We start from the raw sequence: 22,573 nt of genomic DNA on the forward strand, positions 1-22,573 counted from the left end.
AGAAAAGGACACTAGCAGGGAGGATAGCAGAGCAGCCGTTGCTGGAGTTTCTGTGAGCAACTGGGAAGGCGCAAGAAAGATACAACCCAGAGAAGGGGAAGCACTCTAAAGGCAAAGTGACACAACTATGAATGACAAGGGATGTCAAAGCCAAAATAAAAGCAAAAGAGGGGAGCTGTAATAGGGCAAAAATTGATGGGAAGTTGGAGAATTGGAATTTTTTTGAACTATCAAAAAGCAAGTAAGAAACACAAGCGGGTAAAATATGAAATATGAAGGAAAGCTAGCCAATAATATAAAAAATGATAGCAAAGTATATATTTCAGCTATATAAAGTGTAATAGAGAGGTGTTAACAGATATTGTACCACTGAAATAATGATGCTGGAGAGATAGTAATGAGGGACAAGGAAGGGGAAAATAAAATGAATAAATATTTTGCATCATTCTTCACTGTGGAAGGCACTAGTAGTATGCCGGAAGTTCAAGAGCGTTAAGTAGCAGAAGTGAGAACAGCTACTATTACTAGGGAGATGCTGCCTGGGAAACTGAAAGATCTGAAGGTAAGTAAGTTTCACTTTGACCTGATGAACTACACTTCAGGGTTCTGCAAAAGGTAGACGAAGAGATTGTAGATGTATTAGTAATGCACTTTCTAGAACCAATAGATTCTGGCATAGTTCCGAAGGGCTGTAAAATTGCAAATGTCACTCCACTTTTCAAGAAAGGAAGCAGGCAGATGAAAGGAAATTATAGAGCTATAAGCCTGACCTCAGAGGTTGGGAAGATGTTGGAATTGATTGTTAAGGATGTGGTTTTGGGGTACATGGAGGCGCATTACAAAATGGCTAAAGTCAGCATGGTTTCCTTAAGGGAAATTCTTGCCTATCAAATCTGTTGGAATTCTTTGGAGAAATAACAAACAGGATAGACAAAGGAGAATTGGTGGATGACATTCAGTTGGAGTTTCAGAAGGCCTTTGACAAGGTACAACACATGAGGTTGCAAAGGAAGATGACAGCATATGGTATTACATGAAAGATACTAGCATGGACAGAGGCAGAGAGTGGGAATAAAGGTTCCTCCAAGAGGACCACAACCTTACTGTAGGGTCTGGAGGCTTACTTGCCTCAATGACTCAGGGAGTTGACTGCTGTTAGGCTCTTGTGCTTTGATTCTTGGTGGGGTCTTCCATGCAAAACAGGATAGAAGCTAGACTAAGAGTGGTGTACCTGTCCTCAGGGTTTAGAGGTTCAGGTCAGGTCTAGGGACACTGACTGGTAAAAGAAAATGTTATGGAACAGCAATGGTGAGTCCTGTATCTGTGATATCTGTGTGCATTGGTATTCCTGAGTCTCCAATCAGGATCGGAACGACTGACAGTAGTGAAGACCAAGAGAAAGCTACTGGCACAATGAAGGAAGCCCTAAACACTGCCAAGATCAAGACCAAAATTGTTTTTTGGAATGTACGAACCATGTATAACACTGGCAAGCTAGCACAAATAACTGCAGAAATGCGTCATTACAACCTATATATACTGGGTGTCAGGGAAACCAGATGGAGAGAGTCTGGCAGACTAAAGGCAGGCAACTGGTGAAACAGTTTTATATTCCGGAAGAGAAAATGAGCAGCATCATGACAGTGTAGCTGTCATTTTGAAGAAAGGCACTGAGATGCGCCTGCTGAAGGGAAAACCAATCAACTGTAGTCTGATGAGAGTCAGACTGAAAGGGAAGCAAATGAATATCCAGTGCTATGCTCCAACTAACGATAGTGACATTGAAGGAAAGGACATATTCTATGAACAGATGTAATCAGAAGGAGAGGTAACACCACTCCATGAGATAATTATTGTCATGGGAGATCTAAACATAAAGTGAGAAATGAAAACTCACACTTCATTAAGTCATGGGCTTGCAAGGATGTGCAATGATGAATAACAATGGTGGAAGACCAGTGGAATTCTGTGCCATGAACAATCCAGTCATAGTAGAGACCCTCTTTCCACGCTGTGAAATCCACAAAATGACATGGTGCTCACCCAGTGGATGCAACAAGAACCAGATTGACCATTTAATGATCAATGGTATGTGGAGACAATCCTTCCAGGGTGTAAAGGTGAAGAGAGGAGCATATACAGGAAGTGATCAACACCTTGTGATGAAACTCAAGCTGAGAAGCACTGGGACCAGAACACATGTACAAAGAAGTTTTAATGTTGCAAATTTCAAGGACACCACTGTGTGATCTGCCTTTACCATTCAGCTTAAGAACAGATTCCAAGCCATGCATGATCTTGACGAGGATGTGTCAGTAGAGAGGTTCGACATAAAGTGGAAATGCATTACCTCAGTCCTCAAGGAAAGCAATGAGGCTTGTCGAGGATACAGAGCTGGAAAGAAGAACAAAGAATGGATACAGCAGGAAACATGGGCAGCCTTAGAAGAAAAATGGAAAATTAAAAAGAAAGTTTTAGATGCAAGGCCAACACAAATTAAGGTGAAAATTCAACTAGCATGCACTAAATCTAAGAAAATGAAGAGACTTGTAAGGAAGGATAATAGAGTCTACATGGAAGACCTTGCAGAAAAAGCTAGGCGAGATGATCGGAGAACTACATGCAAGATTTCAAAATTAGTACGTGGAAAGTTCCAGGCCAGAACCAGTGGTCCCGTGAGAGATAACAATAGTTTGCTTTTGACAACTGAGAAAGACAAAGACTCATGATGGATAGAGTATTTCAGAGAGTTACTGAAAAGATCACCACCAAATGAAGAACCTGACATACAAGAGGCAGCAAAGGACCTCGACATCAACACAGATCAACAGGAAAGATGCGATTGCTGCTTCAATTAAATCATTAAAGCACAGCAAAGTTCCAAGACATGGCAATTTGAACACCAAACTGTTCAAAACTGAACTAAAAGTTGCAGCAGCCATCCTGCAATGACTGGTTACTATAAGCATGGAAAAGGGTCAAGTACCCAAGAACTGGACAAAGGAATCCCCAAGAAAGAAATGCTAAATGATTGCAGCAACTGGTCTGGCTTCAGACTTTTGTCAACACCCAGTGAGATTCTTGCCAAAGTAATTGTCCAATGGATTACACATGCTGTTGATGAGTGCACGAGGAAAGAATAAGCTGGCTTCAAGAGAAACAGAGGCTGTGTCAGCCAGATCTTCACGTTGCATAACATCATAGAACAGTGCACAGAGACAACTGTATGTGAATTTTGTGGACTTTGAAAAGGCTTTTGATAGCATTCACAGGGAAAGCCTCTGGAAAATTCTCAGGTCATACATGATCCCTTCCAAAATTGTTCAGCTTATTCAGAGTGTCTATGCTAACTTCACCTGCACAGTTGGGGATTGCAATTTGAGCTTTGAAGTCAAGACAGGAGTCAGGCAAGTCTGTATGATATCTGGGTATGGTTTAACTTGGTGATTGACTGGGTTATGAGGCAAACAACGTAAGATAAGTAGAAAGCCATTTGGTGAACTCTATTCTTTATTTTGAAAAACCTTGACTTTGAGGGTGACTTTGCATTGCTATCACTTGCACGTTAGCACATGCAAAAGAAAACTCTGTGCCCATGTACCTTTGGTGAACAGTGATGCACCATCAATAACTCCAAAAGACAGGTTAGACTCAGAGTTTGCCAGAGAAAGACTGATACCATGACCCTTAATGTCTCCTCCTGACATCAGGGAATATGGCCTCAACTTACCCAGCACTGGCAGATTCATCTACCTGGGCAGCATCATTCGGTCAGATGGTGGGACCAGGGATGACATCCTGTGCAGAATCAGCAAAGCAAGAAACGTCCTCAGATCAATGAGCAGCACATGGGGATCAAACAATTACAGTGTCCACACCAAGATGAAGCTGTACCAGAACTGTGTTCTGTTCACACTCTTGTACAGGTCAGAATGCTGCAGCATGTCAGAGAACGACTTTGCCAAGCTGTCATCATTCCACACCATGAGCCTTTGGAAGATCCTTTTTATTTCCTGGCCAAGAAAAATCTCCAATCACACCCTACTCCTTCAGTGTTACCGAAGAGGACTTGGCCACAATCATCATGAAGAAATGCTGAAAATGGATTGGGCACGAGACATGAAGGGAGGCTAACTCCATCATCAAGACAACCCCTCATTGGACCCACTGAAGGGCAGAGAATACACATGAGATCAAAGACAAATAGGCACCATACTGTAGAGGACCCTGAAACACACCTGGGTCTAGGACTGACAGGAATAAAAGCACAGACAATTTTCCAAATGGAGAGAAATTTCAAAAATCTGAGGTATGCAGGGATTTGAGAGTCCTCGTGCGGGATTCCCAAAAGGCTATTTTGTAGATTGAATTGGTGGTGAGGAAAGTTAACACAATGTTAGCATTCATTTCAAGAGGACTAGAATATAATGCTAAGGCTGTATATATAAGACAATGGTGAATCCTTGGAGTATTATGAACAGTTGTGGGCCCATTATTTAAGAAAAAATGTGCTGACATTGGAGAGGGTTCAGGGAAGTTTCACAAGAATGTTTCCGGGAATGAAAGGGTTGTAATATGAGGAGCGATTGAAGGCTCTGGGCCTGTACTCACTGAAATTCAGAAGAATGGGGGGTATCTCATTGAAACCTATTGAATGTTGAAAGGCCCAGATAAGGTGGATGCGTAGAGGCCTCAAAATATAGGGACGTCCATTTGGAACAGAGATGAGGAGGAATTTCTTTAGCCAGAGGGTGGTGAATCTGTGGAATTCATTGTGGAGGCCAGGTCACTTGTGTATTTAATGCGGAAATTGACAGGTTCTTGATTACTCAGGTCTTGAAAGGTTATGGGGAGAAGGGAGGAGGATGGGGTTGAGAGAGAAATGGCTCAGCCATAATGAAATGTTGGAGAAAAAAATGGACCAAATGGATTAATTCTGTTCCTGTGTCATATGTCTTATAGCTTTCCCCATGATGGTCTAGGCTTTATCCACTACTTTCTGCAAGATTTTACATTCATGGACATTGGAGTTTACATACCAGACTGTGATATAGCCTCTCCACTACACAGCTACAAAATTTTGTAAAAGTTTCAAATGTCATGCCAAATCCTTGCAAACTCCTAAGGAAAAAGTAGTGCTGCTGTGGTTTCTTTATAGTTGCTCTTATGCACTGGGCCTTGAACAGGTCCTCTGAAACAAAGGAGCCCAGGTTTCTGACCCTCTCCACCTCTGATCCTCCCATGAGAACTGCCTCATGGACCTTTGGTTTCCTCCACCTGAAGTCGATAATCAGCTCCTTAGTCTTGCTGACATTAAGTGGTTGTTGTTATGACACCACTCAGCAGAATTTTTATTTGATTCAGCCTATCACAATGGTGTGATCAGCAAATGTGAATATGGGATCGTTGCTATGCTTAGCAACACAGTCATAAGTGTAAAGCGAACAGAGCAGGGGGCTAAGCACACATCCTTGTGGTGCAACTGTGCTGATGGGATTGTGGAGGAGATATTGTTGCTAATCCAAACTGATTGGGGTCTGCAAGTGAGGAAATTGAGTATCTAATTGCATAAAGAGGAATTGAGATCAAGGTCTTAAAGCTTATTGAATAGTTTTGAGGGTATGATGGTATTGAATTCCGAGCTGTAGTCGATAAAAAGCATTTTGATGTATATATCTTCACTGTCCAGATGTTCCAGGGTTGTATGAAGAGAAAATGAGACAGCATCTGCTGTGGACCTGTTGCTCTGGTAGGTAAATTGGAACAATAAGTCCATAATAACAAGCCAAACCTTTTAGCTCCCTGTGAAAATAAAGTCACTGCATGTGATCATATTTATGTGCTGGGTTGTCTCACTTTCCAACAATCCAAGGTTTTCTCAACATCTGCAATCCACAAATTTGTGATGCAATAAAGTAGCACAACTACTTATAAACACGAGAACATCTGTGGATGTAGGAAATCCAAAGCAACTCATACAAAATGCTGAAGGAACTCAACAGATCAGGCAGTGTCTACGGAAATGAATAAACATTCAATGTTTCGAGCTAAGACTCTGTTTCAGTACTAAGGAGGAAGGGGGAAGATGCCAAAGGAAAAGGATAGGACAGGGAGAAGGAGGCCAGCTGGAAGGTGATAGGTAAAGCCAGGTGGGTGGGAAAGGTCGGGGACTGGAGAAGAAGGAAGTTGATAGAAGAAAGTAGACCATAGGAGAAAGGGAAAGAGGAGGGGACTCAGGGCGAAATAATAGGCAGGTGAGAAGAGGTAAATGGTTAGAGTAGGGAATAGAGGAAAGGGGTGGGGAATTACTTTATTGGAAGGAGAAATCAATATTCATACCATCGGACTGAAGACTACCCAGATAGAATAGGAGATATTGCTTCTCCACCCAGAGGGAGGCCTCATCTTCACATAAAAGGGGGTTGTGATCCATTGCCTAGTAGACCAGTCATCATTCACAGACTGGACAGCCAACTAGATAAGTTTGTCACCACCATCTCAAACTTTATCAGCAAGCATGTAGAGGATTGTATACGAAAGAGGTCAGTCCAGGAGTTCTCAAACTGGAAACCATGAATGAGTCAAGAAATCTACACCTTACTGAAGTTCAGGATTGTGGCATCAATTCAGGTGACCCTAACTGATACAAAAAAACAAGATAACACCATAAAAGATTAAGACATAAGAGCAAAATTAGGTCACTCAGCTCATAGACAGTCCTCTTCCATTCTTGTAGAATTGTGAATAAATGCAATCTTGGAGTCAAGCAGGCTTAATCTCAAAGGCTTGTATTAATCCTACTGTATACAATTCATCAACACATACAAAATGTTCCTGCTGCATCTTGGTAAATACAGATGCCTAATAAATAAACAGCTGGATTTGGAATGGCTTCAATGGGTAATTCTTCCCTTTGGTGAATTAGCAGAACTTTAAGAATCTAAACCCAAACTTTGATCAACAAATGTAAATTATAATGAACAGGTGCATAACAGTAGTAACCAAATTCATCTTAGGTAAGGTTTAAACATCTTTAAGTTTGCAAAATTAATATTAATTGAGTTAAGGTAAACAACTAAATGTAGCTTAGCTTTAACCCTTACATATTGTTCAGGTCAAATTTGACCCACTTTGACATTTGACAGCAGTAAAAACACCCTAAATGCCATTTTTAGCTGAAATTTGATGACTTTTCCTAAAGTGACCCAAAATGCACAAAAATGAAAATATTTAAAAATGTTATACTTTTGTACAGGTGCTACAAATTTTTGTACATTGAGGCTGTTCTGGGTCAAATTTGAAATGGATTTTAGATCTCTGAAACATTAATCACCCATTTATTAATGTCAGATAGGCTATTTATACATTCTAAATAGATCTGTGGTTCAAAATTTGGTATAGACACTTGTTATGAGGGGATTCTTGGTCTGGGTCAAAATTGACCCGGACCATACTGTGATGGTATAGAATATGAACAGGTTGCCTGGGTTAAGTACAGGTGATATTGTGCAAACCAGGAATTTAATACTCTACAAAATCAATTGGGATTAGAATGATAATTTACATGACCAGACAGAGGTCTTCCAAAAATGTTTGTGTAAAGTATATGGTGCCTTTGTAAAATATTCTTTTTCCATTAAAAGTTGCATATTTAATTTTTACTGAATTAGGTTTGACATTTTTTTTTAAACACTCTTGATTTAAAAGGTTCTTGTGTTAGATTTACATGTTCTATTCTGAACAATGCCTTAAGTATCTCTATGGCTAACTTTCAGGTATTATTTTTCAGGTTGAATATCCCATTTGCAAACCTTGCTTTTAAATCAACCCTCTACCATTAGCTTTTAAGTAACACTTCCAAGTCTCAAGTGCTTTCTTCCTAGTGAACAGAAGACAGTGCTCAAATGAGAATAACCCCAAGCACCAATAGAGCTGCTATGACATATTATGATTTGAATTCTTTCGTATTCATTTTATTATTAAGTATTGAGGGCACTTTGTTGATTGCAGCCTTAAGAAGATTGCAGTGAAATATTGGTTAATTGACCATGAGATAATTATAAAACACTATTACATTCATTAATGTCCTTCAAAGAAGGAAATCTACTGTCTTTGCTGAGCCTGCTTTACTTGACACTCCAGACCTACCAGTGCAGTTTACTCTTAGTGGCTGCTCTGGTCAGCAGCAGTTAGTGATGGGCTGTAAGTGTTGGTCTTTTCAGTGATATTCATTCTCCAAACATAAAATAACATTGTTACTGCTGGTACAAAGTTACAGTGCTTTTACTCCTTCTTTCACATTGAACTGCCTTTAATACGAACTTGGAAGTACAGAGGAACGCAAAGGTGTTAAAATAAAGGGAAAGAGGAAAAATTACTGAAATGCTGTCATATTCAAATCAACAAACACCTACTTGCCTGAATTTTGTAGGATCATGACCATTGGGAAATCTGATTATACTTGGCTAGACTCATAATAGACATGTCGTTTCTACGTACAAATCATTTTTGTTCTGTGATATTTTTGAAATACAATTAACTTTTCAAACATCCTGTTAATCAGTGCTAGATTGAACAAGATGATTTGGGAATAAAGGGGTTAACATACGGGGAGCATTTGGTGCTGGAATTTAGAAGAATGCAGTGGGAGGGGGTCTCTCCTTGAAACCTACTGAATGTTGAAAGAACTAGATAGGATGGATGTGGAAAGGTTGTTTCTTGTTGTGGGGTATCCGGAACTAAAGGACTCAAAATTGAGGAGTGACCTTTTAGAACAGAGGTAAGGGGGAATTGTTTTAGCCAGAGAGTAGTAAACCTCTGGAATGCTTTGCCTCAGACTGTGGTAGTGTCCAAGTCCTTGGGTATATTTAAGGTGGAAGTTGATTATTTCCTGATCGGTCAAGGCATCAAAGCATGTGATGAGAAGGCATGTGTGTGGGGTTGAGTGCGATCCAGGATCAGACATGATGGAATGGCAGAGAGGACTCGATGGGTTGAATGGCCTAATTCTGCTCCTATATCTTATGATCCTCCGGCCCTTCAATCCACACCACCCGGCAATCCTTCAATTTATTCGTAGCCTAATCAATAGGCAATTGATAATCACCAATTAACCTACCACCCAGTACATTTTGTGACTTTGGGAGGAAACCCGAGTACTTGGAGGAAACTCACGCGGTCACAAGGAGAATATCCAAATTCCTTACAGGCAGCAGCTGGAATTGAACCTGGGTCACCTGTACTGTAAAGCATTGTGCTAACTACTACACTACCATATGTTAGGGTGTATTCTGGAGTTAGGGTATATAGCAAATATTAAGTTCAACAGCAACCATTCTTCAGATTTCAATGTAGATTGCAGATGGAATTTAAAATGCAGCTCAGAACAATGGGTTTCCTGGAGCTACACATTGGGGTCAATAGGAAACAAAGAAACACTCCAGTTAGAGTCAGATGCCTGCATGTGCATGAATGCAACCGAAAGTCAAGGGGATTAACATTCATTTTCGGTTCCTGGAGTGTGGGTGCAAAGAAGGTGTTTGAAAACTATGTGTAATTTAAAGGAAGCCTTGTGGATACATTTTATCTATAGAATTGTCGTGCTGCTACCTCTGATCTTCAGCACATAAAATTGTCATATAATATTGTGTCAAGCAGGCCTCTTCTTCTAAGATTGTCTCAATATGATGCCCATTGCTTATCTTTACTCAATAAAACACTTCTATATCTACTCACTTCAGTGTCTCTCAGTGACTTTTTTCAAAGTTACAACATTTGGCATGGATTCTTTCTATTGTGTCTTTCAGTCATATTTTGCCATTTGCTCTATTTGCTTTTTTTTAAAAAAAAAACACATAGGGGAGTGGGTTTGATGAACAGAAGCCATGATTATTTCTTTGTTTTTTGGCTTTCTATGGGAAGACAAATCTCAGGGAAACTATATAACAATTACAGCATGGAAACAGGCCATTTCGGCCCTTCTAGTCCATGCCAAACTTTTACTCTCACCAAGTCCCACCGACCTGCACTTGTCCCATAACTCTCCATTCCTTTCCTGTCCATATATCTATCCAATTTAACTTTAAACAACAACATCGAAACTGCCTCAACCACTTCTGCTGGAGATGGACCAAACAGATTAAACAGTTGTCATAAAGGGGGCGTCATTGAGAGGATCAAAACGCAAGACACAGACATTAAAGTACTAGGAACAGGGCTAGACTAGAGTTAGGGACGTGACTGGACACAGACAAGGAGCTGGGACAGGAACACAGACTTGGGCAAAGACATCGGCTAGGCAAGCAGGACCAGGACAAGGAACTGGAAACTAGGAGCCTGGGCTTGGACTCTGAGCTGAAGACTGGACAAGGACCCAGATTCTGGGTCCTGACTCAGCTCGGATCCCGGAACTACGCAAGGACATGCCGTGGTCTTGGGAGTCAGGAATAGGCGAGGCTACAGGAACGAACGAGACACTCCTGGGCAAGATGAGGGAACTCCAAAACCGGGCTGTACGAGGTACCTCCTGCGCTGGGTGAGACACATGGACAGGATGAGAACAGGAAAGCGGATTCTTGGTTGAGGGAGAACAGAAACGCGGAGCCTTTGTCGAGGGAGAACATGAACGTAGAGCCTTGGTCGAGGGAGAACGGGAACGCGGAGCCTTGGTCGAGGGAGAACGGGAACTCAGGAATATGAAACACAGAGCCAGGACCCCTCCTTGGGAACAGGACATAGGGCCAGGACTCCTACACAGAATGCCGAACACAACAAGACAGTTCCCAACACTAGGTAGCAGCAAACAGCCAGACCTACCCAGCAAAGGCATGGACACAGAGACAGTTCCAACACAATGATAGACAATTCCTTATGGGTGCAGGGCAAGGCTCCAGACACAGGATGCAGGGCAAGGCTCCAGAATGAAGGGGAATGGAAGGGAACAGTCCAGCCTCAGGGTAACAGCAAAGACAGTCTGTCTTACCCAACAGAGGTAAGGACAGGAAGGGACAGATCCAACCACAGGGTAAGAGCAAAACCAGCCTGACTTACCCCACAGAGGCAAGGACAGGATACTGACAAGATGAAACAGTAACCACACTCAAACCCAGGGACACTTATCTTCCCAGCTCCAAGATGAGCATCAGGTGCCTATGATTAAGCTCAACTGAAACAAGGAACAGCCGGAAGACCCGGAATCAAGAGTCCACAGACCGGACCGTGAACCGGAACGTGGACTCACGAACTGGACCATGACACCAGTATTTTAAATCAAATGAAATAGCCAATGAGAAGCAAATTTTGCTTCAAAGTTTAACAGCTCCAAGAGAACAAGCTGAAATAAGCTTTGCTGATATTGCAAAAGCATGCAAAAACACTTAGAACCAAAACTATTGCTGACTGCAGAAGGCTTTAAGTTTTAAAAGTGGAATCAAAAGGAAAGAGAATCCATTTCATCTTACATGGATGAATTAAAGAGATTGTCTGAGCATTGTTAGTTTGGTAAAGGGCTTAAAGGTGCACTGGAAGATTGTTTAATTTGTGGAATCTTACAAGATAGCTTCCAAAAATGGCTCCTAAATGAAACACAATTTACATTTACTGGAGCTGTTGAAACAGCTATATCAATGGAAACAGCAGACAGAGGCACAATTGAGTCACAGCCAGGAATTTATTTATTTAATTATTGAGATATTGCATCGAGTAGGACCTTCTGGTCCTTCAAGCCGCACTGCTAAACAACTCTTGATTTAATACTAGCCTAAAGATGTGACAATTTACAATGACCAGACCAATTAAGTTACCAACCAGTACATCTTTGGACTATGGGAGGAAACTGGAAAACCTGTAGGAAACCCACACATTCATGGGGAGAAACTACAAACTCCTTACAGACAGCGGCGGGAATTGAACTCAGGTCTCTGGTACAGAGCAAACAACCACACTAGCATGCCACTTCTGCATGAACAAAATCACAATGTCTAAACAGAAAGCAGTCTGGCTGAACATATTCTGTTACTGTTGTGGCAGGAACTCGCATACACCGGACCAATACATTTTTAAAGGCATAACTTGCAGAAAATGCAACAAAGTAGGACACATAGTAAGAGCATGTTGGGCAGACAAAAATAAATGTGCAGGGGGTAGAGATAAAGATCAAAGACCAAGCTGCAGTTCCAAAAAGAGCACTAATCTGCATGCTGTTGACGGAAAATCTGATAATGATGAGAGTGACACAGGACTGTGTGGACTTAAGATTTACAATGTGAAAACTAACAATAGGCAAACAATATGCTTACAACAGAAGTGAACAGCATATTAATTAAAATGGAATTGGACACTGGCTTGGCTGTTTTGGTCATTCCACATACTTGCCAATTTCCTCCTTGCTTATCATAATGCAACACACCCCACAACCAACAACTCAACAGCTATGCTATTCTTGGGTCATCTCTTATGTCTACACTTGGATCTCCTCAAACCCAATTTCAAAAGGAGTATGCAGGACGAACCAATGAGGCAAATCCAAGGCTTCTCAAACAAGGAGGCTCAACGTTTCGCTCCTAGACAAGCAATCCTGGTGAGGAACAACAAAGGTGATCAAAACTGGGTTTTGGAGAGATTAAGGACAGAACAGGACCACTCTCCTACACAGTGGAGTTTGCATCTGATATCAATTGGAGATGACACATCGATCAATCAATGAGAGCAGAATTAATTTTTGGAGAAGAAAGTTGGCCAGAGCTATCAGAACCACTTCCTGCAGTCCCAGAGTCAACTCCTACAACCACCACTGAAGAGACACCAGAACCTAAAGTTGCTTCACCGCAACAAGTCTCACCTGCCAAGCAGATAGATAGCCCTTTTCAGGAAAGACGTTATCTCACAACAGTAGGAAAGTCTCTATAACGATTAAATCTTTCAACCTGAATGGGACAATTTAAACTTTACTAAGCTGTGTGTCTTGGTATATTAGTTGTTTTGTATAGTATACTGTGTACATAGTTAAGATACATTCTATATTGATCAAGTTTAAAACTAAGCAATGGGAAGTGTTGTGCATTTAATATTTCAGTAATATTTGAATAATATTGTAAGTATATTTGCTGATTAAGCACTTTTTGTTGTTTGCATAATGCATTGCAGGTAATCTGTAGAAGTATGTGAGTAGCTTACATCATTATGCTACTGCATGATACATACACCCACCCCTATGCTTAAAGTAAAAATGAATTAATACTCACAACTCTTGGGCTCCAATTTTCCTCTTGCAGTTAGTTTTCATGTTTTGGAATTACAAAATATGACAGTCGATAGATATGGTGGGCTCAAAAACATGTTTTTGAGCTGTAAAACACTAAGACAACTAGGTCAAACATCTGGCTTGAAAATCCTTCATAATAGGACCATAAGACCATAAAATATAGGAGCAGAATTAGACTAGTTGGTCCATTGAGTCTACGCCACCATTTTATCATGGTTGATCCAATTTTTCTCTCGGCCCCATTCTCCTGCCATCTCCTCATATTCCTTCAAGCCCTTACCAATCAAGAATCAATTAACCTCTGCCTTATATCCACATAAAAACTTGGCCCCTACAGCTGCCTGTGGCAAAGAATTACCACTCTCTAGCAAAGAAATTCCCCCTTATCACCATTCTAGCGGGGACCCCCTCTATTCTGAGGACTCTGCTCTTAGACTTGCCCATCATTGGAAACATCCTCTCCACATCCACTCTATCAAGGCCTTTTTCCATTCAATAGGATTCAATGAGGTCACCCTCATTCTTCTGAACTCCAGTGAATACAGGCCCAGAGCCATCAAACACTCTTCATATGACAAACCATTCAATCCTGGAATTAGTTTCGTGAACCTCCTTTGAACCCTTTCCAGTTTCAGAACATCCTTTCTAAGGGGCCCAAAACCTCTCACTGTACTCCAAATGAGGCCTCACCAGTGCTTTATAAGGTCTCAACATTACATCTTTTGATCCATAATCCATAGATCCATAGGTAATGCCCTTGTTCATGATCCTCATTTGCAACCTGAGCACAACATTTGTGTCATTTTCAGTGGATTTATCAGTCAGAAGTCTGCATATTACAAAATATAACTAATATTTGTCAAAAAAATCTTGATACTATATATAAAGAGCAGTCACCCACTTGGAACTTTTCATATTTTATTGTTTTACGACATTGAAGCACAATGGATTTAATTTGGCTTTTTTGACTGATCAACAGAAAAGACTCCATGTCAAACCGAAAACAAATTTCTACAAATTGGTTGAAATTTATTACACTTATTAAACACAAAATAATTGATTGCAGAAGTATTCACCCCCTTTGTCAGTAGATGACCCTTTAGCAGCAATTACAACCTTGAGTCTGTATGGTCTATGAGCTTTGCACTGCAATTTTTCCCCCACTCTTCTTTATAAAACTGGTTAAGCTATGTCAAATTGAATGGGGTTCATGAATGAACAGTTTTTTTCAAGTCCAACTACAAATCCTCAATTAGATTGAGGTCTGGACTCTGACTGGGCACTCCAGGACAATAACTTTGTTGTTTTTAAGCCATTCCTGTGTAGCTTTGGCTTTATATTTGGGATCATTGTCTGGCCGGAAAACAAATCTGCTCCCAACTCGCAGTTCTCTGGCAGACTCCATCAGGCTTTCCCCCCAAATTTCTCTGTATTTTGCAGTATTCATTTTACCCTATACCCTCACAAGCATTTCAGGGCCTGATGCAGTGAAGCAGCATGATGTAGACACCACCATGCTTCACGGTAGGAATGGTGTGTTTTTGATGATGTGCATAGCACTTAGCCTAATAGCCATAAAACTCAATTTTGGTTTCATCAGACCATAGAACCTTCTTCCAGCTGACTTCCGAGTCTCTCACATGCCTTCTGGCAAACTCTAGCTGAGACATCCTGTGAGTTTTTTTTTCCAAAAGTGTATTTTCTCTTTGCCACTCTCCTTTAAAGCTTCGACTGGTGAAGCACCTGGGCAACAGTTATTGTATGTGCAGTCTCTCTCATAACAGCCACTGAAGCTTGCAACTCCTCCAGAGTTGTCATAGGTCTCTTGGTGGCCTCCCTCACTAGACCCCTTCTTGCACAGCTACTCAGTTTTAGAGGACAACCTGCTCCAGCTGGATTTACAGCTGTGTTATATTTTTTCCATTTCTTGAAGATTGATTTAGCTGTACTCTAAGGGACATTCAGTGACTTGGAAATATTCATGTGTCCATCATCTGACTTGTGCTTTTCAATAACTTTTTTGCTGGGTTGCTTGGAGTGTTCTTTTGTCTTCATGATATAGTTTTTGCGATGAAACTGTCTCATCAACAGCTGGACCTTCTGTTTCTTCTTCTTCTTCTTTTTTCTTTTAATGGCAATTGGCAGTCCCACTTAAAGATGCATTACTGCCAGCAACTGGACTGCAGTGTGATCTAGAGAGTTGGGAAATAAAATCCCTACTACTTCCTTATCAAATGTAAGCTAAATTACCCCCAACAGCCATATAGACTGTAAATAATAAAAAGCAATATTGTGAATTAAATTAAAGTCACTTCAATAAGTTAGTAAAGTTTTTAAGTGAGACATATCAACTCCCAAAGCTAGTATTACAACTTGCATTTAATTTAATTCACAATATTGCCTTTTATTTTTACTAATCTCTTACTAGCTCTTCCTTCAGTTAGTCCTGACGAAGGGTCTCGGCCTGAAACGTCGACTGTACCTCTTCCAGAGATGCTGCCTGGCCTGCTGCGTTCATCAGCAACCTTGATGTGTGTAGCTTGAATTTCCAGCACCTGCAGAATTCCTTGTGTTTGCGAATCAACCCGTTCATTCCCCTCCACACCTCTGCATGCAAGGACCCACAAGAAAAAGACATGTAAGCTAATTCTTTGAATATGAAATAAATATTGAAGAATTTCCAGCAGTAAATCTGACCTACTGCTGGAATGAGCTGTTTTAAGACTAGTCTAGGTTACCCAAAAAAGCTACAGTTGGATGTTTTGAATAATCCAACAAACCATTATTCAATAGTTGGAGCTTCCAGATACAGGTCCATTTTTACTTCAATCAGTTGCAACAGCTTGACTGCACACGGTGATCTCCATTTAACTCATTATGTGACTTCTAAAATCAATGGCCGCTCCAATGATGACCTGGTGTGTCATATTAAAGGGGCTGAATACTTATGCAATCAAATATTTTGTGTTTTATATTTATAATTAACGTAGATCACTTTATATAGATCTGTTTTCATGTTGATACATGAGTCCTTTTCTGTTGATCAATGTCAAAAAAAGCCAAATTAAAAAGTTAAATACACTGTGATTCAATGGTGTAAAACAACAGAGCATGAAAAAACTTCCATGGGGAGTGAATAATTTTTATAGGCGCTGTATATACACATAGCATTTCATTCTATCCCAGGTATTATTAAGTTGCTGGCTGGTGGCGTAGTGGCATCAGCGCTGGACTTCGGGGTGAGAGGTCCCGAGTTCAAATCCATTTGGCTCCCTTGCACACTCTCCATCTGTGCCTGGGTTGAGAGCTAACAACTCAACCTTGTATAAAAAAAAACCTGGAGAGGTTTCAGATGCCCAAGACACGCCGTACGATGAGCATACCAAAAAAATTTGTCATGATGCCACACCAGCGACCTCCATCAGGAGTTAAGGTCACACACACACACACACACACACACACACACACACACACACACACACACACACACACACACGGCACAGCACATTGCTTGCCTGTTATGGAAACTGAATGATACTCATTTTAGTGCAATACTAGCCATTTGCTCAAAATAATTTTTGCCTCTAATCATTCTAGTTCATCACAACATATTCAGTTTTGAAATTCATGCCTTTACTCTAGGTTCAAGTGTCAGGGATGTTAACATAATGCATACATAATATTTCAGGAATGTTATGTTTGCATATAATGCCCAGACAAATATAGGCCATGCTTGAGGAACTGTCAAGGAAATACTTAATTCTTAACTGTGTAAACAATTATTAACTACAATTTCTGATATAGCCACATCTTCAGTTTGACTGAAGGCTTTAGCAATAAAGTTTAGAGAAATTTGAAGTGATAATTTCCCAACTGTCCTTTGAATTGCAGACAGTCTTCTGTCAGCTAGGAACTGATACGGTGCTAAAACTTAGGTTTTATCATTTTGATTTATTACTGAGAAGCAAACTATGCAGAAATATCAAAATGAGGTCTCAGAATTTGTGGTTTATTACAATCTGGAGATAGCAGATTTTTCAAGAATTAGTCCTCTGTCTTGGAAAAAGAATTTAAACTAGTTCTCAATAGATATTAAACGACACCAGATCTTTAATGGCTCTTTGTCAATGCAGAATCTGACTTCTATTTTACTGAATACGGCAATTTTCTCTGAAGAAGAAAATAAAATGTAACTCACTGAGCAGCTGAAGAGAAAAAACAAAGCTGGAAAGGTATTATAGAGCCACTTTGGCCCAACTAGGCCATGCCAAACAAGATTCTTACCCAAACTAATGCCATTTGTCTCTATCCTTCTAAAACTTACTGATCCATGTCCCTGTCCATCAATAAACTTCATCAATATTATCCCTCAGTCTCCTAAGCTCCAAGCAGTCTCCAGTACTAGCCTATTAAAAATTTCCCTTCTCCTGAAAGGGTAAACAGGTTTTCCAAGCAAGGATGAATAACATTGCTCCTTTAGAAGGATGATGAGTGTGAAGCTTCAGGCCAAGTAAAAAGAAGATGACTATGATTTATGAACTGCTAGGCATTGTTTCAGTCTCTCTCTGCTTTATTTTGCATCACCAGTTTAAGCTATAATATGCCCATATTTTGCATAGCTGATTGAAACTTACTGGTACATTGTTTAATATTTGTCAAAACTCATTAAGGTAACATGCAAACTATACTATAGATTCTACTACATATTTAACTTCAGGATTTATGCATTTTTTACCTGCAGATAGTCAGTAAAGAGCACATTCACATAAATTGTTCTCTTGACTTAACAGTCAGGAAAGGAAAGATACTTCAAACATTGTAAAAGATCCGAGTCACTTAATAAGTTTCTGGGGAAGTATCAGAGCAATGGCTGTAAAGGAATAGGCCAGGGCTATATGCAGTCCTGGTCCTGAAGGATGAATGCACTCAGCACCGGTTATGACAGGAGCAACAAAGCTACTGAGTCTTGATGAAGGGTCCTTCGTGAAATGTCATCTGTTTATTTATTTCAAAGGATGCTGCCTGATCTGCTGAGTTCCTCTGTCATTTTATGTGTGTTGCAGCAAAGCCATTCCTGTCTGTAGTTCGTGACCTGAGAATAATTAGAGTGAGAATGTGGTGCATCTGTAACTGCTGTTGCTCCATGGACCTGCCTTCAGTCCTCACCCTCTGCTATTGCCTGTGTGATTTGCACATTGTTCCCGTGATTGTATGGCCATCTGTTATGTAGCTTCTCATGCACCAAAATGTGCTGACAAGTTAATTGCCTCAGGTAAGTTACCCTTAGTACCTATAAGTAGCAGAAGAACAACAGAGGAATAAATGGGCATGCAATAGAGAATAAGAGGGCTGTAAGGGCATGAAACTGAGTTGAATGGCCTCCTTCTACACTTTCTAAATATCTCTAACCATAAAATTAACACTGAATTTGTTTCTCCTTTAAAACAAATCATAATCCATTTTTAATGGACAATTGTGATCAAAAAAATGGCTGGAAGCAGTGATCTATGAAGCTGATAGGTGAAGCTGGTTTGCCCCAAACAGCAGGAGAAAGAGTTGTAGACCATTTTGCCAGATTTATGTTGTCTGCTTCCCACAGGTCCAACACAAGGAGAGGGGAACATTGACTCACATCATGAGAGGCCTGCGTTGGGCATTTTCATGCCTTACAAGGCGCAGATTGGAAGTCTGTGTGGGGCACCACTCCTCTCACAGACTAGAGCAATGTGTGATTAAGTGCCTTGCTCAAGGGCACAAATGCGCTACAGCTGAGGCTCGAACTAGCGACCTTGAGATAACTAGACAAACTTCTTAACCACTTGGCCATGTGCCCAACACAAGGAGTGACTCATACCACTTAATGTCAGCTTGTACCTAATAGTGGGAAAAAGAAACATGCTGTAGCAGGCAGTGAAAATTTTGACCAAAGTAATGAGGTTGTGCCTCAGGAGAGAACTGGTTCTTTGATCATCAATCATGTACAGGTGTCTTTAGGAACACTTAATAGACTCTACTCCTTCCAAGGTGTTCTTCAGGAAAGTGGTTTGAAGTCAGTGATAACTGAAGAACATGGCTATCAATTAGGGGAATCGGGCCACAAGGCATGAATGTAATGACAGATGAATTCCAGTAATTGCAGTCCTGTGAATTGAACGATGGACAAACAGGTGGATGGTAACACCAAGAGTTCTCCCTAAGTGGCGATGACCAGTGGACAGATGTTGACCTCCTGATGGAGGTCTCAGAACTGCACTCTACATAGACACTGCCACTCATCACGATAGTATCTCAACAATCTTGCTGACCTAGTGAACATGTTGCTGAACTTCTGCAACACTCTGCAAGGCACATTGACCACAAGCATCTAGTGCCATGATGATATCAGCCAGAGCTTGCAGAGCAGTAGCCTGTGCCTGCATGAGATTGCCCTGAGCTGGTATGACCATACACTGATTTTGCACAACTGAACTTAGAGCTTCTACTTTGCCTAGTTTGGCTTTCGCTCATGCTGCAGTAGAGAAGGAAATGTTGGCCATTGGATGTTGTTTCACCATGGCTCGACAAATGTGCACTTGGAGCCCCCTACCACGTCCACGCTTGAAAACAATATCTCTAAATGCAGTTCTGTGCAAAGTTAACATTCTGCTCTTCATGATATATGTTGGCTTTCTGGCAAGCCTGACATTACACCAAGCATTTCATCATGCTTTCTGAAGGCTTCCTCATCAATGAACACTCCTAAATGCCCTTCAACTGAATGTTTGTTTGGCCTTGCATTTCAGGAAGGAGCCACCCTGCCACCCTTTCCCTCTGTCCTAGATGGAGGCTACTTGTACCTGGTGATTTAACATTTTCAGTTCTTGCTTCTAATATGTTCATTGAATTAAGGCAGAATGTCGGTAGCTGAGCAGATGGCTGTGGTGTTTCTTCATTTAAACCACCTTCTCATTGGTCCATGTGCTGCTCACTCAGGGCCTGTCTGCCAGTCCATGTTGCATCTCCAAACTTCATAAACTGCAAAAGTACAGAGCAGACAGGCAATCAGATGTCAGGCCATGATGAAGGCGTCCATCACTCAAGTCACATCGTGATCCACTGAAATTGCACAATAGAATAGTTCTTGATCTTTTAAGGCTCAAGTATGTATCACTGTTCACCGGAAGGACAATGCAACCAAACTTGGCAGAACCATTGTATGATTAGGATTGCTTGAATCCTGAAAAAATGCCCAGAAGGCCAAACTATAACTTCACATTTGATGATGCACAGTGAAGGGAATTTTTTTCTCTATTGGTACATTTTCAAAATAATGGCTTCCAATAAGTAGATATTGTTCAGTAATGAAATCCCAGATTGCAATCTATTTTTGATAATGGTTGTAACATCTCTGCCTTTATTCTCTAATACTTTCCTTTACATCTTGCATGATGGATTGGAACTTTCAAAAATGAAATATATCCCATCAGAAAGCGAGTAGTATATCAATCTATCTGAAAATATATTCCAGAGGGAAACATATTACAGTGCCTATAAATCAAAGTTAGTGACTTAAGAAAGGCTGAAATATAGATGCTTGTATTAAATTTTAAAGTTGTTAACCTTCTATTATAAATAGGAGAATGATCAATTAAACCAAATAATCCCACTGATTTATAGAATAAATCATAGTTTCATTTCTTCAGTAGTTAAGCTCAGTATTTTAGTGCTTTGTGTAAACAATGAATTTTGAGTATTTTGCTGATGCCATTGTTGCCCAAATATAACAGGGCACACTCTGTCAGCTAGGCATTTTATATTTCATCATAGCATTGAAGGAGGCCATTCAGCCTATCAACTTTATGTCTGCATTCAAAAAATCCCATAGATCCCATTGCTCCACTGATTCCCCAGTAACCTATTCTCTTGCATGTTCTCATTGACAAGCAATAATTCTGTTTCCACCTCCTTGCACCAGGAACTTGTTACAGTGGACACTTAAACTGACAATCGGAGCATCTTTGGAGGAAACTAGTGAGGAAGTTGTACATGGCCACTGGGAGAACATGCACATTGTACAGAAAGCAGTGGAAGTCAAAGTCAAACCTAGGTCACAGGAGATCTCTGACAGTTGTACTATCTGCAGCATGACCTGCTCCCTCATAGTTAGGTTATTTTATTTCGTTGACAATTTCCTGGAACTGTCACAATCTGGACACAAATGACAACAGAGCAATTACATAAAAAATGGGGAACTGTGGTTTATACTGCAAACAGTGGAAAGACAGTAGAAATTACAGTCGATTAATTCCATGTTCAATCTGCAACTAAAAGATAAATGAAAGCAATAAATAAGTGGCTTAAGAAAAGGCTGACAATTAATACGTCTGTCTGGATTAAATTGAAACAAATTTTGTCTGAACATACCTTCACTACTAAATCATATGTTTAGTGTATGTAATAAAGGATGAAGCTTAGTCCCACTAATTTACAACTTTACATTGAAAAATCCCCAACATCACTTGCAATTGCTAATTTCCAGAGCAGACAATAAATAGAGTTAAGGATAATTCTAAGTGGAATAACATGCATGAACAATTTCATGTTCCTCCATTCTCTGCACATTCATGTGTTTAGCTAAATGCCTCTTGAACACCTCTATCATATTTACTTCACTACCACTTATGAAGCTTGCTGTTAAGTTTGTGTTAACTATGTACTTAGAACAATATAAGAGGTAGACAATGGACAAATAATGGGACTGGATGTAGGAAACGGGAATGTTGGTAACCTCACCAAAAAAAAGATGCAATATATGTCCTAATATGGTAACACCTATGATATTGTATTGATTAATTTGGCAAATTATTCAAAAAGGAAAAAATAGTTAACATTTTATAACTTTGAGGAATGCTTTACAGAGATAGCAGAATTTAAGTCCTGAATTAATAGGTGTAAATTAATCTGCAATGTCCAGTCAGCTAGATTCATGACAGTACCATAAGGAACTTAATTCCCAGCTACCCAGCATTTCAGACACCAGTAGAGGAGAATTGACCTCAATGTCCTGAGGGTGCTGTGTCCAGTTTTATGTTGTTGCCGTACATCGTTGGTAGATATCTACATCTGGAAGGCTCTAGGAGAGGTGAAATGAAAAGATGAATTGAAATTGGATATCAGACTACTAACATCAGAAAGCAGCAGCCTAAAGAACTTCACCACTCAAGGTTAGGAGCAAAAACCAAAACAAAACATGTTTTCAATTGCATATTTCTATTAAAACCTAGCAGTTTCTGTGATATATAGACATTTTCAAACAAAACTCCCACAATTGTA

Source organism: Mobula birostris, chromosome 10 (assembly GCF_030028105.1).
Source record: "Mobula birostris isolate sMobBir1 chromosome 10, sMobBir1.hap1, whole genome shotgun sequence".
NCBI classification, from domain to species: domain Eukaryota; kingdom Metazoa; phylum Chordata; class Chondrichthyes; order Myliobatiformes; family Myliobatidae; genus Mobula; species Mobula birostris.